We start from the raw sequence: 19,728 nt of genomic DNA on the forward strand, positions 1-19,728 counted from the left end.
TCCCTTTTTGATTTCAATTCATAGCTGAGCAATTTCTTTTAGTTTCATGTAATGTTCAGATGGAGACTCCAAGTTGTCTGGCTTCTGTAATTGATTGTGCTCCATGGCAAAGTCCAAGCACTCCTGCATGTTTGGGTCCCCACCCAGAGCTATTGACAGAGGAGCCTCAGGAAAGGCATCCAATTCAGCCTGTTCAATTTTAAATCTGCAGTCTCTGGAGCCAAACCTATATCAAACAGAAGACATAATTGCATTTATTTAAATTTAAGCTTAAAGTAAAACGGATACAAATATTAATCTATCACCAATGACTCATGACTCCTGTTGAAGTATCCTATCCTATCCTATCCTATCCTATCCTAAGGTCTGCAAATAACTCCCTCCAGAACTGACACCTATAGAAAATATATTAAAAAAAAATAAAACATTAAAAATAAAAAGATCAGTTAGAATTTTAAGCATATACACACACGTTTGAAGAATGAAGTCAAAGGTTACTTATAACTGAATTACATTATGAAGGCCACTTACCTTCCCTTTCTGAATATGGACCACCAGGACTCAATACGCTGGTTGTTTGTGGATGAGACGTACATGTGGCTGGACACTCCAGAGTAGTAGTCATTGTGGTGGTGACGTAGCGTACACTGACTCGCAGCCATGGTCCCATTCTCTGTGCCGCAATCAGTCCTCAGTCTCATGGGGATAACACCGAGATTTCGCACACATGACAGGAAATAGTGAGCGATCACTGTTGGGTTATTATTTCTTGGTCCACATTCAAGTCACAGTACTTTATGCGAAAATCCATCAATGCATCCTGAAAGGGCCAAACCGAATGGCTTGAGTTTATCATAATAGTCAGCGTGCCACATACAGTTCGGCCCCATTGAGTGGTAGGTTCTTCTTATAAACCTTCTGTGTGCTCTCCTCTCGCACCCTTGAGGATTAAGCTCCCGGAGCAAATTCATTACATGATCCCTTGGTTTACCAGAAACTCCATTGACAACAACAACACGAATTGACTGCTCACTTAATCACTTTCGTGTCAGCCCCAAATTTGGTACATTCCATTTCTGGTTTGTGTTATTTGTAAATTTGTCTCGCGCTTGTAAAAGTGTTTTGCATCTTTTTAATGTGTTTTCTGATATGTAAATTTGTTTCAGGACTGGTAAAAGTGTTTTGGTAATGTAATTTTGTTTTATGATATGTAAAAATGTTTTCCAAAATGTAAATTTGTTTCAAACTTTGTAAAAGTGTTTCACATTTTGTAATGTTTTAAATTTCCTGGCCACCGTAGTTAAAAGCATTGTGAAGCCATACTATGTCTTAAGCTCAGGTTTCACTACAAGGTTAAGACTGGAAACAGCCATAAGGTAAACATCCTGAACAATTTAGATTCGAAGAGACCGGGTGCTCAGTATCCTTGCAGACTTAGAAGTCTGGTACTAACTCGACTTGGCTCTCCTTGTCCCTGGGAAGTTAGTTGCAAGCCATGTGTTTGGCACACTAATTTGTCTGGTTTTCAGGTTCTGTGTCTGCTGGAAGTAGGCATTAAAAAAAAACCTGACTTAAAGACAAGGGTACTGAGCTCACCTGTAAACACAGAAACACAAGCACATCAGCACGACCACATTGCGACATGCAGGCTGGCCGGGGGGTCCACTTATTAATTAGCGCTATCTTGCACCTCACTTAAAGGACCCTTAGGCTGCCTTAAAGTGCCTGTGAAGAGCTTTACTCATTGTATACTCATTTTAACCCACTGTAAATATTAGCTGATCTTATGCACAAATATCAGATTACAAATAAATAAAAATAATGACAACAAAATAATGAGAAAATAGTACACACGTAATACAAACTAAGAATGGGGGGTGTCCGCTTATATTGCCCACATTACTATGAGTCCCACACATTGTGCACCAATTTCAACAATGTTGTCTCAAATCATGGGCTGTCATTTTGCACATACCGGAAGTGACAACGGCTTTTTTTTTTTAATTATTTGAACCGCCTATTCATCATCGTCTTTTTAAACGTCAAATTGCAAATTGACGGTGTAGCATTATCGCCAACATTTGACTTACACACATAAACCACCACATTACACCACAACGTCAATGCTGATTAAAATGTGCTGCCATAGCTAGGAGCAAGTTATCTAGCTAGGGAATGCTTGCTTAGCTCACTCACATTATTGTTTGCAATACCAAATTATTACAGATCCAGCAAACATTACTGATAGCTTCTATTCAACAACAGTATGGGTACTTTGTGCAAAAAACATGAATAACTAACAGGCTCCTTGTTACCACCCAAAAGTTGAGAAGTTTGCTACATCACAAAGATGATGATCGTTGAGGGTGAGAAATGTTCCACATTCCACACTCAACTTTTGGACCATTTTGAGTGCTCTAGTACACTGCATTTTCCTGTACTATGCAGTGTGAATGCACTTACTATAGCTCATTTGTGCACTCAAAATATTAAGTGTTTAGTACAGAAGTATGTGATTTGAGACACACTTTATACCCTAGTCATAATACAAAGTCAGGCATTTATAATTTCATGTGCAATTTTAGTGAATTAATTTTTTGCCATTCCCAGGCACTGTACTTTAACAAACTCCTTCAAAACAATTTATCAGACTGACTTCAGATTCGGTCATTACAATCTTAAGACCTTAACAATGGAAATATTGAGATTTTACTGAACGACACTGACGTGGCTTGTCGACCATTTTGTGTGTTCTGTCATAATAGAGGAAATTGTTGTGACTTGACCACACATTGTCCAATCTGCCCCAAATTCCACATGCTTGATAAGAGACCAGCCTAAAGACATCTATGTGTATACAAAATGACATGTTTTATACTTCAATGAACTCGTTCTAGAGAATTTATCAGATCGCCATCTGATTTGGGTGATAGAATCTTAAGACCTTAATGATGAACAGACATTTTTTACTTTTGGTAAATTGATGTAGCCATGGCGACTATTTTGTACGTTTTGCCATTAAACAGGAAGTTGTTGCAACACACAAATGCACAAGGATACTGTTTGGAGAAACACTGGATGATGACTTAATGGATATGAACTAAGAAAGGCGTGCAGCAAGCAGGTGTCAAGTCATAGCTGATTTATTTTGAAGGCAGATTTCTTTCAGTTCTTCAAATGACCATAGGTGTGTGTGGTTTGAGCTCTGCAATGATAAAAAGCAAACATATTACCAATAAATCAAACATATAATAACAAATAGTGTGCAGTTACGAGGTTAATCAAAGTGATCAAGGCACACACATAATATTTGCCATGCAAAAGTACAAACAAAGGCTGAAGGTAACATATAGCCTCTCATTAGGGGAAAGTGGTTGCACCTGAGGGAGGTGGCTCCTTCCTACACTCTAAGAAATGATTCACGAGGTTAGTGAGTATAGCTGAAATTGAATTGTTTTCTTATATGTACACTTTTTGTTAAGTTGTTAAGTTATTTGATAAGTTGGCCAAAATCAAAATACAGAAAGCTGTCATTATTCAGAAATGTATCAATTTCAAGCAAAAATGTCTGCCTGCGTGTAACAATGAAAAAGGTATTTAGTCAGTGCAACTTATGTTTCTAGGGAACAGCTGAGTGGACTTGCCTGGGCTTGTCCTTTTGCTACACCCTGCCTTCAAGCCATGAAAAGGGAAAACGTGATTTTGCACGGACTATCCTTGAGCCAATTTACTTAGTGAGTGCTACTTTGCCTTGTTATATTCACAACAATCAATGACTGTATTAACACACAGTGCAAGTTTTAACCTGACAAACTGAAATTTAAGCTTGTCCTTAGCTAATTTAGCTATTGTATCACTAAACTTTTAGCTAGCTCGCTTTTAGCTGGTAAACTTTTAGCGAGCTGGATGTAGTCAGCCTTCATCTTTTCATGATGTTGTTGTGCAGTGGCAGCTAAATTATGTTTATTGGCACTGAACATCTGTAATGTTAGTTGTAACACTGCCCTGGTAAGAAAAAACATGGTTTGCTTCGTCCAAATTTAAAATTGGTAAAACTGCACGTTTGGTTTGCATGTGGCTGTTGGTACATTCATGTTTAACCTTTAACTAAGTGAGGGTATATCTATTATATTTTGATTTCAAAATATATGCATGTTGATCAGGGCTGGACTGGGACAAAAATTTGGCCCTGGACTTTTTGGTCCAGACTGGCCCACCACTATAATCTGCGTGCAGATACTGTGCCAACTCGCCCCCCATTGAAGTACATATAAACACACAAGCCCTTAATAACACTACTATACTGAACAATATCCCTTTATATTCTGGAGCCTTGAATAAAATAAATCATGACTACACAGTATGTTGCTCTCTTGGTCTTAAGAAGGATACTGGAGAAAGGATTTAAGATTCAAGAGTGTTTATTTATCACTCACTCATAGGCGGTGAAACTGTCATGGCATTGGCAGGCTGGCAGCAAGGTACTGTAGGTCACTCATAATCACACAAATAGAGAGCCCTGTGAAAGACAGACAACAAAAGATGTATACATTATTTAAGTGATTACTGAACAATATCCATGCAAATTGTCAAGTCTTGACTAAAATAAATGTATAATAGATAGCCAAGAAAAGAGGAAAGTAATTGTATTGCTCTTACAAGGAGGATGCTGGCTAAAGCTCATCACGACACTGGCAACAAGGAAGACAACTGTAGGTCCCCCACAAAGCACACACTGGAACAAATATAAAGCCGTCCTCAGCCCTGTGAAAGACAGACAACATTATTTAAGTGATTACAAATTATAAATTAACAACCTAGTACTTAATATATTAACTCACATGTCATTATAGGTAGAAATGATCAAAAATTGTGAAAATAGCAGATCTACATGCTCAACCACATCACAATGCAACATGTGAGTTGTAAGCTTGTAGATCTGCAATTATGTGTGGCATCCTTTGATGAAAGTATAAAATAGTGAATGTATATGTAGTGAATAGTGAATATGAATATGGTTATTGTTTTCCAATACTTTAGATAACTAGATTTAGTTGTAACACACCACACTATGCAGAGCTTGCTATTTATTATGTCAAGTAAAGTTCATAGACAGTTGAGCAACAGTTCTGAACATTTATTAGCCTTGAGGTGAGGTGAGTACGGTACATGTTTGATTTGAACATTTATGGAGACGTAAATCTCTTTAGACCCGTAGGTGCAACAAGGCTATTCAAGAGAAGGCTGAGACACGGGGTCAAACATGGCGGGATTGCACATGCGCAGTGTAACTTGAGCTGCGATGCTGGAGGGTGACAGCAGGGGCGCTAGATAAAAAGCGCAGGATCTGCTCAGGCGATCAAGGAGTGCGCTTGGTGCGGTCTGCTTGGACTTTTGGACGGCGGCTGCCTGAAGTTGTCGGAATTGCATCTCTGTCATTCTCACCCACAACGCAGGCCACCAGTGACAGTCCAGTAATAAGCTGTGAATGCATGCACATATCCCAGAACCAACAAAATGGAGCCAGATGAAATACCTCTTGTTTTGTTGTGTGATGTTTCCAGCACAAAGCTTTTCCTCAGACTTTTAGTTCATTTGTTATTTGTGTGGTGACTGTTTGTGTGTGAAAATGCAAAATAAATCATTTCTGTCCTGCAATTGTTCCTGTGTTTTGTGGTGTATGACATCAAGACAATAATGAAACTGAGAATATTTGCATATTGGAATATGTAAAAATGTGTCAGTAAGCTCTTTTTTCAATATCATTTTAATTTGTTTTTCTTCCTTAATAAAGTAGCTAACCTTAACTAATGCCTCTGGTAAAGAACTAGGACTGTTGTCATTGGTTTTGATTCTGAGAATCATCCTTCAGTGTAACACTAGATATTATCACAATATATTTTGTTGTAAAGCCAGAGCACAGATTATCAGTTTTGCCATAATAGTTAAATTCTATTGCAAAAACAAACATTTTCAAATCATTCATAAATTCCCAACTGTAACCAAAAATATAAATTGACCAAATAATCAGACTAATTGCCAGCTGGTGAAAGTGGTGCATCTGTAGCTCATTTTGTGATGTCGTCTCCAATTAGTTTGAATTTGAATTCATTTAAGCATAGTCCCTTGAGATGCAGCATCTCATTTTCGAGGGGGTCCAAGAGACACATACAGAAATATACAACACAAAAAACAACATTCAGTACATACATACAATAAAGACAAAACAATACTAAGACACACAAACATTACAATACAATACAATACAATACAATACAGACAGTACATTACAATAAACAAGATACAGACAACTCACTCACCCTCACCCATCTCACCCCCATACCTCAGATGTTAGGCAGAAAAAAAAAGAAAAAAAAAAAGAGGTATAATATATATATACAGATACACACATACTTATATTTATACATATATACTGCATATACGCACATATATACATAGTACAGTAACCCAGGATTAGGAAAATAAACACACTTCATACGACAGCTTGAATAATACAGTAAGATATTACAGGAGAGACACAAGAGACATATTAGTGCGTAAATTAAAAACATGAGCAGTTAGTTTTGAGATGGCAAAAAAGGGATGACTTAAAACAGTGAAAGGAGGAGATTGATCTTAGAAAGAGTGGAAGATTATTCCAGTCAGATGGGGCTTTGTATCTAAATGCTTTATAGCCAATTTCTTTGGAGATGATGGGTACAGAATGGAAGGGACATTGCATGTTTCTGAGAGAATATGAGGATCTGAAGGGAATCAGAAGTGATTTTAAATAAGAGGGACAATTAAAGTAAATACATTTAAAAATGAATAGAACCCAGTGGAACTGTCTTCTGGAACTGGGCTGTAGCCAGTTAAGTGATTCATACAGGTGACAATGGTGAGTTCTGAAGGGACATCGCAAAATAAACCTACATAATGAATTAAAAACAACATTAAGGGGCCTGAGGTTGGTGTCAGAGGTGTTTTGGTATATGATATCGGCATAGTCTATGATGGGTAGTAGCAGCTGGGAGATAATCCTTTTTCTGATTGGAAGTGTAAAACAGCTGATTGAGCGATATAATGAGGAAAGACAGCTGTAAGTTCTTCTTATGATATAATCAATATGGGGTTTAAATGAAAGTTCAGGGTCGATCCAAAGTCCAAGATATTTAAATGAGTCAACTTTATGGAGAGGTGAGCCATCAACAAAATGAATGGGCAGATTATGATGATATGATTGGGTGTGTCGTGTACCAAAAACCATGCTGCAAGACTTCTTTTGATTGAGTAGGAGTCTGTTGTTAAAAAGCCATTGTTGAACAGAATTGAAATCAAGCTGTAGGGAATGTTGGATTTGAGATATGTTGGAGGTGTAAATAACAGTATCATCAGCATAAAGATGAACAAGACAGTTTATGCATAAATGAGGTAGGTCGTTGATAAAAATGGAAAAAAGGAGTGGTCCCAAGGTAGAACCCTGTGGAACACCTTTATCCACAACCAAATAGTCGGACTGAAAACCATGAAAAGAAACATACTGACGTCTATTAAACCATAATACAGCCTGTTGACTTAAACCAATAGAAAACAGTTTGTCCAGAAGAAGATAGTGGTCAACCATATCAAAAGCCTTAAATAAGTCAATGAAAATCGCACCAGTGAGTTGGCCTCTATCGAAGGAGGAGAAAATGTCATTCGTAAATTTTAAAAGAGCTGTGGTGGAGAAATTTGATCTAAAGCCAGATTGGAATGGGGATAAAATATTGAACTGATTGACATACTGTGATAGTTGATTAAAAATAAGTTTCTCAAAGACTTTGGCAGTAACACAAATGATTGATATTGGACAATAGTTATTCACATCAGATGGATCTCCTGATTTGAAATGAGGTGTTACTCTCGCAGATTTCCATGTGGAGGGAATTGAACAGGTTGATAAAGATAAATTAAACAGGTCAGCAAGTGGATACATGATTACATGAGCTGCAAGTTTAAAAAATTTAGCTTCCACACCATCTGACCGGTACTGCTATTTTCCTTCAAACCAGATAATGCACAAAAAACATCAGTAAGTTGGATTTTGTTAAAGGAAAATAAATTATTATAAGTAGGTGAATTATTATATGTTAAGTGGTTGACCATATTATAAGGAAGAAATTGTTGAGATACTTGAGAAATGTTGATTGAAAGCATTAGCAATACTGAGGGGATCAGAAATATATTCATTATTAAATCTAATCTGATTTGTGACATTTATATTATCTCTGTTTAGAACATGATTCAGCTGCTTCCACAATTGCCTGGGGTTATGAAAATCCTGTGAAAGACTCTCTGTAATAGTTGGATTTGGCATTTCTTGTTTTTGTCTTACATTGGTTTCTCAAATATCTGTAAGTTTCCCAGTCTGAGAGATGTTTAGATAACCGGTACTTAGCCCAAGCTTTATCTTGTTGTTTAAAGAGACTGATAAGGCTTGAGTTTATCCTGCCTTTAACTCTGATTATTTTAGTGGGAGCATGTTTATCAATGACTTTGGTGAATTTGGAACTAAAAAAATCCTAAGCATCTTCAGCAAAAGGAATAAGTTGAAATCTATCCCAGTTCTTTGATTATTTGGGTAAGATTTATACTGTTAATAAATTTCTATCGTTGAAGGAGGAACGATCGAGCCAGTTACTAGTTCAGGTGCTCCAAGCCCTATAAATGAAACTGTGGGTACCCAGAGGTTTTTCCTCCAACATGTCTTCTGTATGTGCATTCCCACTTTGCAGAGGCAAACAGAGAGCAAAGAATAAAAGAAAACGGCTGTTTCCTAAATGTGACCTTAAACAACAACTATGGGTGGAGGAGATAAGAAGAGCTGGAAGACCTTCAACATGGAAACCTACACAACACTCAAGAGTTTGTGAGGTAAGTTCACATGGCCAGCGCATTATTTTTATTATATATTATTATTTGCAGTAGGTTGTCATAACAGAAATATATTTTTTATTTCCTTCCTGAGGATGATTCTTCACCTGAGGCTATTGGTGTGAGAGGAAGGCTGCTGGAAAATGCTGTACCACAATTCCCACAACAAGAATTTGCCTACTTATTATAATCATGTTATTGCCTACTTACATGGATGTTGAAGGCCACCATTAATTAAGAATAATGAGAACTAATGAGAACTATTAAGAATAATGAGAATAATGAGAAATAATGAGACTTTCAAGTCTTCCGGAAAGACCAGATAGAATTTCTTGAAAATAGGTATGTGTATGAGTATATGTGTGTAAATATAAATAGCCTCATGAGTCCATTCTGAGTTGACAGGCTCGATCCCACCTGGCCAGCTAACACTCACAAGTGGTCCACTGACACAATTTCCAGCTATCTTGCACTCAGGTTAGCTGTTGGACAGGATGGATATGAGTATCTGCGGAAAGGTACCATTACTAAATGGCTATACATATTGTGAGAAATGAAATATTAAGCATAATTATGCAAATTAACTTTTGTAAATGTTTGTGCTTAATCTTCCAAGACATGAACTACCCAATACCATCATACAGAACAATTACACAATGACTGGAGGGACTTCCATTTCCACCTGGTATCCCCTGGATATCTTGGATTTGATGTCAGTAAAACTGAAGTCCCTTACCAGTCATGCCCAGATGTTTGTTCTCAAGGTATGCATGTGCTGTTATTTTCAATCACTTGAAAACAATCTCTTAACTCTCATACAACTAAACAGTTTTTGTTTGTGTTTTGCTTTTTGTGTTTTTTGTTGTTGTCTAATGCATATGCTTCAGATGGATGAAATGTCTATAGCTCCAGGCCTGCAATACGAACCAGCCACCAAGACAGTGTTAGGAGCAGGAACCATGCCTCCTACTCCAGACAAGCATGGCAAAAAACTTCTCACTTGCATGCTAACAAGCCTTACTGTCCATTACAAGCAAGTGGTGGCATATCATTTCACTGGGTCCGCTATATGTGGATCTGAACTGTGGAGGCTAGTGCATGCAATTGTCATGGCTTGTGGGGAGCGAGGTATCAGAGTGGTCGCTGTGGTAAGATTAAAAGTATTATATTACTGAGTAAAATGTCAAAAATACAATTAAACCTCCTTTCATTTGTACAATTCTTGAAATATTTTTGTAGTGCACTGACATGGACTCAAGCAATCAGGCTATGTGGCGGGCTGCTGGCCTTCAGGGGGGAGAGCCATGGATAAATCATACATACAGCATCCATTCTACCAAGGAGGGTACCTGTTTTTTGCACCCGATACCCCTCATCTCCTCAAAGCCATGAAAACGGCCCTGTGCAACCACAGCTTCCACCTGCATCTCTCTCTCTGTCTCCCTCTCTCTCTCTTTCTCTCTCTCTCTCTCTCTGTCCCATTGTGTCATGCGGATTACTGTTAATTTATTATGCTGACCTGTTCTGTACGACATCTATTGCACGTCTGTCCGTCCTGGAAGAGGGATCCCTCCTCAGTTGTTCTTCCTGAGGTTTCTACCGTTTTTTTTCCCCGTTAAAGGGGTTTTTTGGGGGGAGTTTTTCCTTATCCGCTGCGAGGGTCATAAGGACAGAGGGATGTGGTATGCTGTAAAGCCCTGTGAGGCAAATTGTGATTTGTGATATTGGGCTTTATAAATAAAATTGATTGAATTGATGACTTCCCTTCGCCTGCTGTCCACCCTCCGGTCCCGCGTTCCCACGGTCCACTACTGGATCTGTTGGGAGGTACACCAAAACACAGCCGCCAGTCTCCCGCCAACACACCAGTACCAATATTCCTCCGATCCACACCTGCCTGGCCCCGCAGCTGGCCTTCTCTGTGTCCGCCGCTCAACACGTGCAAACAAAACAACACTCACGTTTTGCCTGGGAAATAACGTCCCGCTATTCACCCAGGCTGGAGTTGCAAGGCCAAACGGACACAGGCTGCTGCGCTTCAGACGTGTGGTTGTTCTCCTGTGGTGGCGGCGGTCTCCTCTCGCCGTCCGGCCCTTCACTGGGGTCCTCTGCCTTCTTTCTCTTTTCTCCATGCTGCTTTCCTGCTGCTTAAAAAGGAATGTCACCTGCGCTCGCCACCACCTGTGGCTCGTTGCGCTGATTGCTGCCGGTGCGAGTCTGTGTGCAGTTCAGTGTCAGTTTGGAAATGAAAACTCTGCATGCAGTTCAACATAAACTCTGACTGAAATAATCAAAGTACTGCAAACAAGGTAACATGCAACATTTCATAAACATAATGAACACAGTAAAATAAACAAAGTAACACAACATGCAAATAAACAAAGTAACACAATGTGTAATATTTCATAAACGTAACTAAAACACAGAAAACGAAAAGTTACAGTTGTAACTATGGTTCTATGAGTCCCGGATGACCAACAGAGGCGGCGCATAAGCACTGGATAACTCCGCCCGTGCTATCGCATGTCGAGTACGAATATCAACAACGTCACCCGTGACCCCTGCATGAACTCCGGGAGGCTATATCTTCCGGTGTCAGCAGGTGATCTATTCCCAAAATCTGCTTGCCAGCGTGCAAGGATTCTGAGTGACCAGACACTCTGGTTGTCATCCGGGGCTCATAGAACCATAGTTACAACTGTAACATTTCGTTCTATTTCGTCCCTACTGACTGCCAGAGGTGGTGCATAAGCACTGGATGACACATACCAACAACATCACGAAGAATCACCCAGACCTACCTCACTGATCAGAAGTCACGTGGCGAAGGACTACGCCCAGCGGGTAGGGAGCAGCAACATTGAGGCGATAAAAGCGATGGAACATGGAAGGCGACGCCCAAGAAGCCGCAGCACATATGTCTTCCAACGAAACACCCCTCAAAGCAGCCCAGGACGTGGAAACCCCCCGCATCGAATGGCACCTGACCCCGGCAGGCAACGGACGGCCGGTGACCCTGTAAGCATAGGAGATGGTGTTCACAATCCCATACGAAAGACGCTGTTTAGAGAGGGCACAACCTTTGTTATGACCCTCATGGCACACAAACAATTGGTCCGTTCGTCGCACAGGCGCAGTGGCGTTGATGTAAGCAGCCAGGGCCCGTACAGGACACAACAACTGCGCCCCACAGTCGGCCGATGGGGGGTCGAACCGAGCCAGATGAATCGGCCGGTTGAGATGGTTGCGTGGTAGCACCTTTGGCAGGAACGCAACGTTCGGCCAGAGACCTCTTCTGCGCAAGGGCCCCACAGAAGTCTGCCCTCTCAGACTGGAAGGAAGGGAGGCAGGCCAGAGGATCCAGTTGGGCCAGTCTGGCCAACCTCACTGACCGAGGCATGATACAGCAGTTCATGCAGGCTTTGTCAGTGAGGGCCTCCTGCAGGTTTTTTGGTCAATTTTTTTTTTTTTAAATATATATATATATAGGCTATATATATATATATATATATATATATATATATATATATATATATATATATATATATATATATATATATTTATATTTCTCACAAGCACAACTGAGCTGGGAGAGGGTAGTGGAAACACCACCTTCACCCACCACAGTTGAATCCTTCAACTTTGAAACCCAAACTGCAAAAAAAAAAAAAAAAAAAAACAGAAAACAGTTATCACAGGCTCACACAGCCTTCAGTAGCTGCAGGCAATGCTGAAAGCGGGGGGCGGGGACGCTACCATACCGGCAAAGCCACAATACCAGCATGGACGTCGGAACTATTTTCTGAGAGGGGGGGGGGCAGGATTATTGTTGGGAGGGGGGGGGAAGCACGCACACTTATCAATGATTAGGGATTTGATTTTAAGTTATTTTATAATAAAATGTAGTTATAAGAGAACTAGAATGGATGAACACGGCATCTTTATTGTTAAGAAAATGAAACTTTGATAACTAAATCAAGCCATTTAAGGAACATAACATTATCTGTAACCTTGAATGCAAAAAAGAAAAGTCTGTGCTCCTGACTCAGGGCCGAATTCACAAAAGGATTGCGTGGCTTTTGCGGCCGCTAAACCGGTAAAAATGGAGCAAACACAAAGCACGCGCAGAGGGTGAAATGCTCCACTAACTGCGCTGCCAAGCAGATTGCATCTCAGTGCTCCGGTGTTATTTGCACGTATTTAAATGAGGTAATATGCATATATTTGGCGCAAAAATATAATATATATTTATGCAAATGAGCCTCATTGATAAACAACGTCTAATTCACTAACACCAGCGCTAATAGCCACACGCAGTTTGAGTGAAGTAAATAACGTCTTTAGAAAGCTGGTGCAAACTGGGCGCTCCTCTGTGGAAGCCTCTCGCCCAGACTTTCCAGTGATCGTGGCAGCAGTGATCGTCTGTTAAATCAGTCTGTAAATAATATTTTGACATCATTATTATAATCATTATTACTTTAATGGCATCTGAAGATACTGATGCGTTGAACAGGTGACAGTCTGCGGTCGTTCTCAAAACGCACTTCTGTCACGCACTTCAAAAGCAACTTTCAATAATTTATTTTACAAAACGGGGGAAACAAACGTGAACAAAAACAGTTCTATAATTCATATTAAATTCAAAAGATAACAAAAAAACAGCTACAAGTGAGAGGGAATAGTGATAAAGTGGTCAAACTTGGTCAAATCCACAGCCTCAACCCATCTGACACTGTTAAACTGACTCACCAGCAGACATCACTACATGAGGGTATACAGTATTCAGTACTTTGCCAAACAAAGTCTAATTAATACCGGCGCTAATAGCCACACACAGTTACGTGAAAAAAATAACTTGTGGCTGTGGCTAATTGCAATCAGGGGCAAATCAGGGGCAAACTGCACTCAGCTGACAAACTTTGTGGGCGTATTTGCGCTGGTATATCATTAACGCAATATCCTTTGTGAATAGGACGTTAAGAAGGAGCAAACTGCGGGTGCAAGTGAAGTGCAATTCAAGGTGCTATCAGTGGCCGCAGTTCATTCTTTGTGAATTCAGCCCTCAGAGCTTCCATGCATTTCCAAAAGTGGACCTTCTCTCAGTTGACCTATTGATGAAGATTTTAAGCAGGGTCGAGACATCGCTCTCATCCATAAGGTCACTGTGAGCGTTCATAATGGTCAAATGTGTTAGTCTCTCCTGCGTCATGGTGTTGTGCAGCCAGGTTTTCAGCCTGCGCAAGGCTGAGAAAGAGCGCTGGGATGCAGGGCAGGGCCAGACAGAGCTTAATGAGCTTCTCCGCCTCCGACAGCATGGAGCGGGTTTGAGGCTGCAAGGTTTGCAGGATGGACACAACATCCTGGATGCCAAGGCTACTGTATGTAGTCAGGCAGGTTGCATATCACATCAAAAGCATAGATCTATGCATTAATGATATGAAAGAGATAAACGTAAGTCAGACAAATTGAGTTTAAATTCAGATTCTTTATTTTTTTTTAAGTGTAATGCAGTGGGTAGGGAGGCTGGGGTGCGGGGGTGCGGATGGGAGGGGGTGCGGCTGCACCCCCCGCACCCCTAGTTCCAATTTCTATGAATACCAGAGCAGGAATAATTACATATAATCGTGCAACACGCTGGCCAGTCCCTCGGAGGACGAGCGTCAGCCCGTTACTCCCACCACAGAGGCACGAGGCTGCACAGGGCCAGCAACACGTGAAATCAACAGCAAACAACTTATGTACACCTCGACGCGCAATTTGCGAGAAGAATGAAGGGACAGATCACCTGCTGACACCGGAAGATATAGCCTCCCGGAGTTCATGCAGGGGTCACGGGTGACGTTGTTGATATTCGTACTCAACATGCGCTAGCACGGGCGAAGTTGTCCAGGGCTTATGCACCGCCTCTGGCGGTCAGTAGGGACGAAATAGAATACAAAACATGCAACATCCTATGAACTGACCCTGTCACAATTGCATGAACGTCTTGAAAACGAACCCCGTTTTTCATTTGGGGGTTCCCAGTCTAGACCGATTCACGTCTCCATAAACGTTCAAATCAAACATGTAATGTACTCACCTCATAGGCACAGATGTTAGGAAGGTGTACGGGGGGTTGCCGTGTGTTTGTATATCCGTTATTGTTCAATAAACATGCATTTTATCTCGGATGTCTGAAATTTTCACTGTCGCGGTTGGGAGGTGTATTGCACATTGGTAGTAAGAGGCAATGAACGTCTTGGTCCAAGGCTGGAGCCTCTTACTACCAATGTGCAATACACCTCCCAACCGCTATAGTGGTGCTGTGGCGCAGTAGAAAACCGGTGTGCTCATTCATTGCAGGACGAAGAAGGGGTGAAGAAAATTTCAGACATAAAAAGCCCACACTAGTCGAGTGCCAAACATGTTGCAGAATGTCAAAAAGCAAAGGAAAGGAGCGAGCGGAGCCTTTTTCTGCAGCAGCGCAAACGCTCCTTATGTGTATGAGGACTATAAGCACATGATAAGGAACAAAGGCAATACTGCAGCGATTAATAAAGCAAGGGAGGTGACGTGGCAGAATATTGCCCACAGGCTAAATGTGTAAGTGACAAAGAAAATTCAGCATGTCAGCATAATATCATGTTCTATAAATCCCACATCAAAGGGACAAAATATATGTAGATAAGAACACCTATTTAACAATTCAAGTATGCCTAATGAAATTCACCACATGTGTAAATTAATATTAGTGACTGTTATCACATTTATCGACTGATTCCTATGTAAAGTTCAGATGATGCATTTAATCAAACTATTTTATGTGAATCATCGCATTTATCACATAATTGACTGTAGATTATGACATTTCTGAAATGATCAGTTTATAGGAAATAATTACATGACATTTATCTATTGATTGTAGAAAATGACATTTAGCAAATCCATCAATTCAGTGGAGATGAGGAAACCTATTAAGTGAATGCAGGTGATAGTAAATCAATTATTTATTTCTCATCATTTGGGAGTCAACTGTAAGCTCTATCCCTGATTATATCAAAATAAGGAAAATCCCCTTAAATGTATGGAATGTGCTATAGGATGAGGAACAGACAGACCACAATGGTGTGTGTCCCATTTTAATGTGGTTGCTTTGTGTCCTGGTTAATTCATAAATATAAAAGATAACCATATGTTAATGTGATCATCAAGCCCTATGCATTATAGAAATAATCAAAATGAATAGAAAATACACCCTTTTTAGCTCTCTGCAAACAGTTGCCTTAGCCTCTCAGCATCACCAACACTATACAGGAATGTACCGCTAGCAAAGAACCTCAGTGCAATACAGACTGACTGCACAGTGGTCAGAGACTGGCTGCAGCGTGTGACCTTTATAATGTGTGGTTCCAGCAAACTGCACACACTATGCTTGGCTTGGCTTTATTGTTGTAAGTTTTTTTTTTAATTATCTTATTTTTATTACATTTTAATTTGTTTTTTAATAATTAGTGTTTTTTGATTAATTATGTTATATATTTTATGATCTACATATTATTTTATCATTACATGACAGTTGTAAGTGTGTAAAAGCACTGGCAGAACTGTCTTTTAGGTGTCTGTTCTTGTCTATTGAACATTTTTTGATCTTAGATGGAGCTAATCCTCACCTTAATCCTGCTACAGACCAGGATTGCCCGGCAGCATAAGTTACCATGGTTACTAGGCTGGGATTCAGGTTAACCACCTTGATGGAACGGAGTTGTGGCTCACATTGATGGAATGGAAACTGGAGTTTAGCTCGATGTATCAGACTTAGCCAGAGCCATGGTTTCCATGGTTACCGATGTGAGGCTAATCTTAGCCACTTTGATGGAACAGAACTCTGGCTCACATTAGCCAGACTTGGCCATTTAAGCCTGGATTTGCCTTTAGTCTACTTGATGGAATACCCCCCGCTATCACCACCACCACCAATCTCCTCCTGCTCCTGTACCACCTCCATGGCAGCGGGAGCCTCACTTCCACTTTCACTGTCCGACTCCGACACCACCTGCTGCTGAGAGGGACCCGCAGGCGCAGCTGAAGCCAGGCCAGCCCCCGCAGCAAACATATCTGAAACTTTTCTGCTCTTAGCAGCATCAGTCGCGAGAGCTTTTTTTTTCTTTTCCCTCAGTTTTTCTAGACCTTCTAGGCCTTTCCGTTTTTTCTCCATTTTGTAACTCGCTTTGTTTTTGTGTTCTGCTGTGTTGTTTCTCTCTCTCTCATCATGACTGCTCATCATTAAAGGTGATTGGACAAGAGGGGTTCTAGAACATGCGTGGGTGGGACTCCTGGGCCTCTGTAGCCACATTGGGTCAGGTAGGCTATTCTATTCTTTTGACAGACAAGCCACTGGGCCTATGCTGTGTCTGCAGGATGCAGCTGAGCTCTGTGGGCCAGTGCATGTCTCTCTCCCTGGGCCGGGAGAGTTACCATGGCAAGGCACAGCAAATAAAACAAAAACAAATGGGCAGTCGTCTGCCCATTATTGTTCGGCCCACTGGGAAAAATCTCGGTACTCCCAAAGGCCAATCCGCCCCCGTAAGGAAAGCAAAGGCAGGATATTTTATAATATACAAAAGAACATAGGGAAAAGTAATAATTGCTTTGGTTGCAGCAGGAGAGACGTTGCAGTTATCACCAGAACAAGACTTGGTCACTGTGGTCTTAGAAGTGGGCTGGCTCTGATTGGGAAGCACTTGGATGGACAATGTGAGTGTGGAGAGCCAGAGACTGTGACATGTTATTTTACAATGCAAGAGATACTCATCTCAAAGGAGGAAACTTTTCAGAGAACTGGGAGCAGCTGGAGAGAACATGTACATGTACACACTGCTGAATATGGAAGACTGGATCAAGATGAAGAAGCTGCTGCAGTATCTACACTACATTGGAACAACAGAATATGATTAAGCACTAGAAGAAATCGCATGGAAACAATAGAGGGCAGCAATACGCCTTGATGCGTCTAGTCTGCCGAAACCAAAGAAGAAGAAGAATGGCGAGAGTTTCTGGCGAGTGAGAAATGCAATAGTATCCAGCTGCAGCCCCAGAGCAGAAGCCCTTGACGTGACACAAGCCACTGGCTTGCCGGAAGTGCCCCTGGCATGATGGAAGTGACTTTTCTCTTTTTTTTTAACAACTTTTTTAAGTAAAATTGCTTAACATAGCGTCTATGAATTGTCCATTTATTTTACCTTTATTTAATCATACAAGTCAACTTTGTTTTTTGTTGTTTGTTTTTGACCACCACGCGATGTTCAAACCATCAATAAAAGAAGCTGCGCTCAGTGGGCACTCCTTCTATATTAATATTCATATGCTTCGTTAACTACGACCTTTATTCATTTAGGTCGGACCTTTCAAACTACAAATATTTCACCATTCAATGTGAGAAATCAATGCTAACATTCAAAAATAGCTGACTGTTACCATATTTCATGTGTAAGTGTGCACAATGAAGAGACAAAAGTCAGTTTGACAAACTTTATTTTCAAATTTCCACATACAATATCTGATGGCCAGTCCGCTTCTCCTCGCAGCCTGCAAGAGACAGAAAAGACGATGAGCACATAACGTCAAGAAACAAATCCAAACTTCACCACTGTATTTTTTTTGTTTAGCATTTCAGCTGTCTTTTAGCCAGATTGAAGGCTTTGGGTCTGTCACTCTGCTTAATTTAGTGTTGTAACGGCCTGACCTCCGCGGTCCTCTTCGCTCCCCTCACCCACACTTGAGCACCTGTTCTGGGTTACACGGCGTAGGCCCGCCAGGCCTGACCTCCGCGCTCCTCTCCGCTCCTCTCACCCACACTTGAGCATCCGTCCAGGCCGCGGAGGTCAGGCTGGAGGGCCGCGGAGGTCAGGCCCGGACGGGACCATAGGTGAGTGGATCCCAAGTCTCGAGCCCTGCCCTCGCCACTCACCAGGGACCTCTTCTAATGGTCACAGAATACGCAACATAGATATTTTCTGCCAGTTTATTCCAGTTAGCTTACCTGAAACCTACTGAGTTGAGATGCTGTGTCCTGTGAGCTCAGTTCCACACAAAGGCCGCGACAATACTATCCAGCAAAACACGTCACTTCCGTCATGCCAGGGGCACTTCCGGCAAGCCAGAGGCTTGTGTCACGTCAGGGGCTTCTGCTCCGGGGATGCAGCTGGATGCTACTTGAGAAATGAGCCAGAAGTCCTCTGCATATTCGGCCTACCACGGCATTTTACACCGCTCAAAGTCCGCGAAATAGGTGCGCTTCCCCGTGGTATGTCATCCATCCGGCCACCGGCCTCAACTCAGAGATTCCGCCATGGATATCAAGGGATTCTACGAAGCCTCCACGCCCAAAACAACGCCGGAGCGTTACGGCATTCACACACGGTTCCGTGAGTTGGCAAAAGCCGGGGGTTACTTTCCGTTTCATTATCCTTATTTGGAACGTTTGGGCCAGATGGATTTATTGTTTTGAAACTGAACTGAGTCAGAGCCAACAGTGGATTTTCTTTACCTCCTTGGTTGCAGGAAAACCTGGGGTGGAGTTTTCTTTTGTTTAGCGAACTGTGTGGATTGAACTGAATTGAACTGTGAACTGCGAACTAGAGCCCTGCGCGGGACTGTTTTCTTCATCCCGCTCCTGCCCGCTCCCACTGAATTTCTGACCATTACCGCCCGCAATCGCAATGTGTATGTCCACTCCCGCCTGCTCCCGCAAAACTCTGAGAATTTATGCCTGCACATTAATAGAGATGCATTGATTTTGTGTCTTCTCCCGTCCCGCAGGAGAAAACACGTCATTTT

General features: G+C 41.3%; 1 long non-coding RNA gene across 2 annotated transcripts in view; it reads right to left on the reverse strand.

Moving 5' to 3' along the window:
- Positions 1 to 3,127: 3,127 nt before the first annotated feature.
- The window catches only part of LOC117265020 (uncharacterized), a 31,285-nt gene continuing 14,684 nt past the window's right edge, over positions 3,128 to 19,728 (reverse strand). The window contains exons 2-6 of one of the 2 annotated variants that reach the window (XR_004502379.2): positions 11,715 to 11,929; positions 10,875 to 11,130; positions 4,660 to 4,764; positions 4,437 to 4,519; positions 3,128 to 3,205 (exon numbers count right to left, since the gene is read on the reverse strand). This is a non-coding gene — a long non-coding RNA (uncharacterized LOC117265020). Of the gene's footprint in view, positions 3,206 to 4,436; positions 4,520 to 4,659; positions 4,765 to 10,874; positions 11,930 to 19,728 lie in introns of both variants that reach the window. The other variant, XR_004502378.2, reaches the window with a different exon arrangement.

Source organism: Epinephelus lanceolatus, chromosome 10 (assembly GCF_041903045.1).
Source record: "Epinephelus lanceolatus isolate andai-2023 chromosome 10, ASM4190304v1, whole genome shotgun sequence".
Lineage (NCBI taxonomy): Eukaryota > Metazoa > Chordata > Actinopteri > Perciformes > Serranidae > Epinephelus > Epinephelus lanceolatus.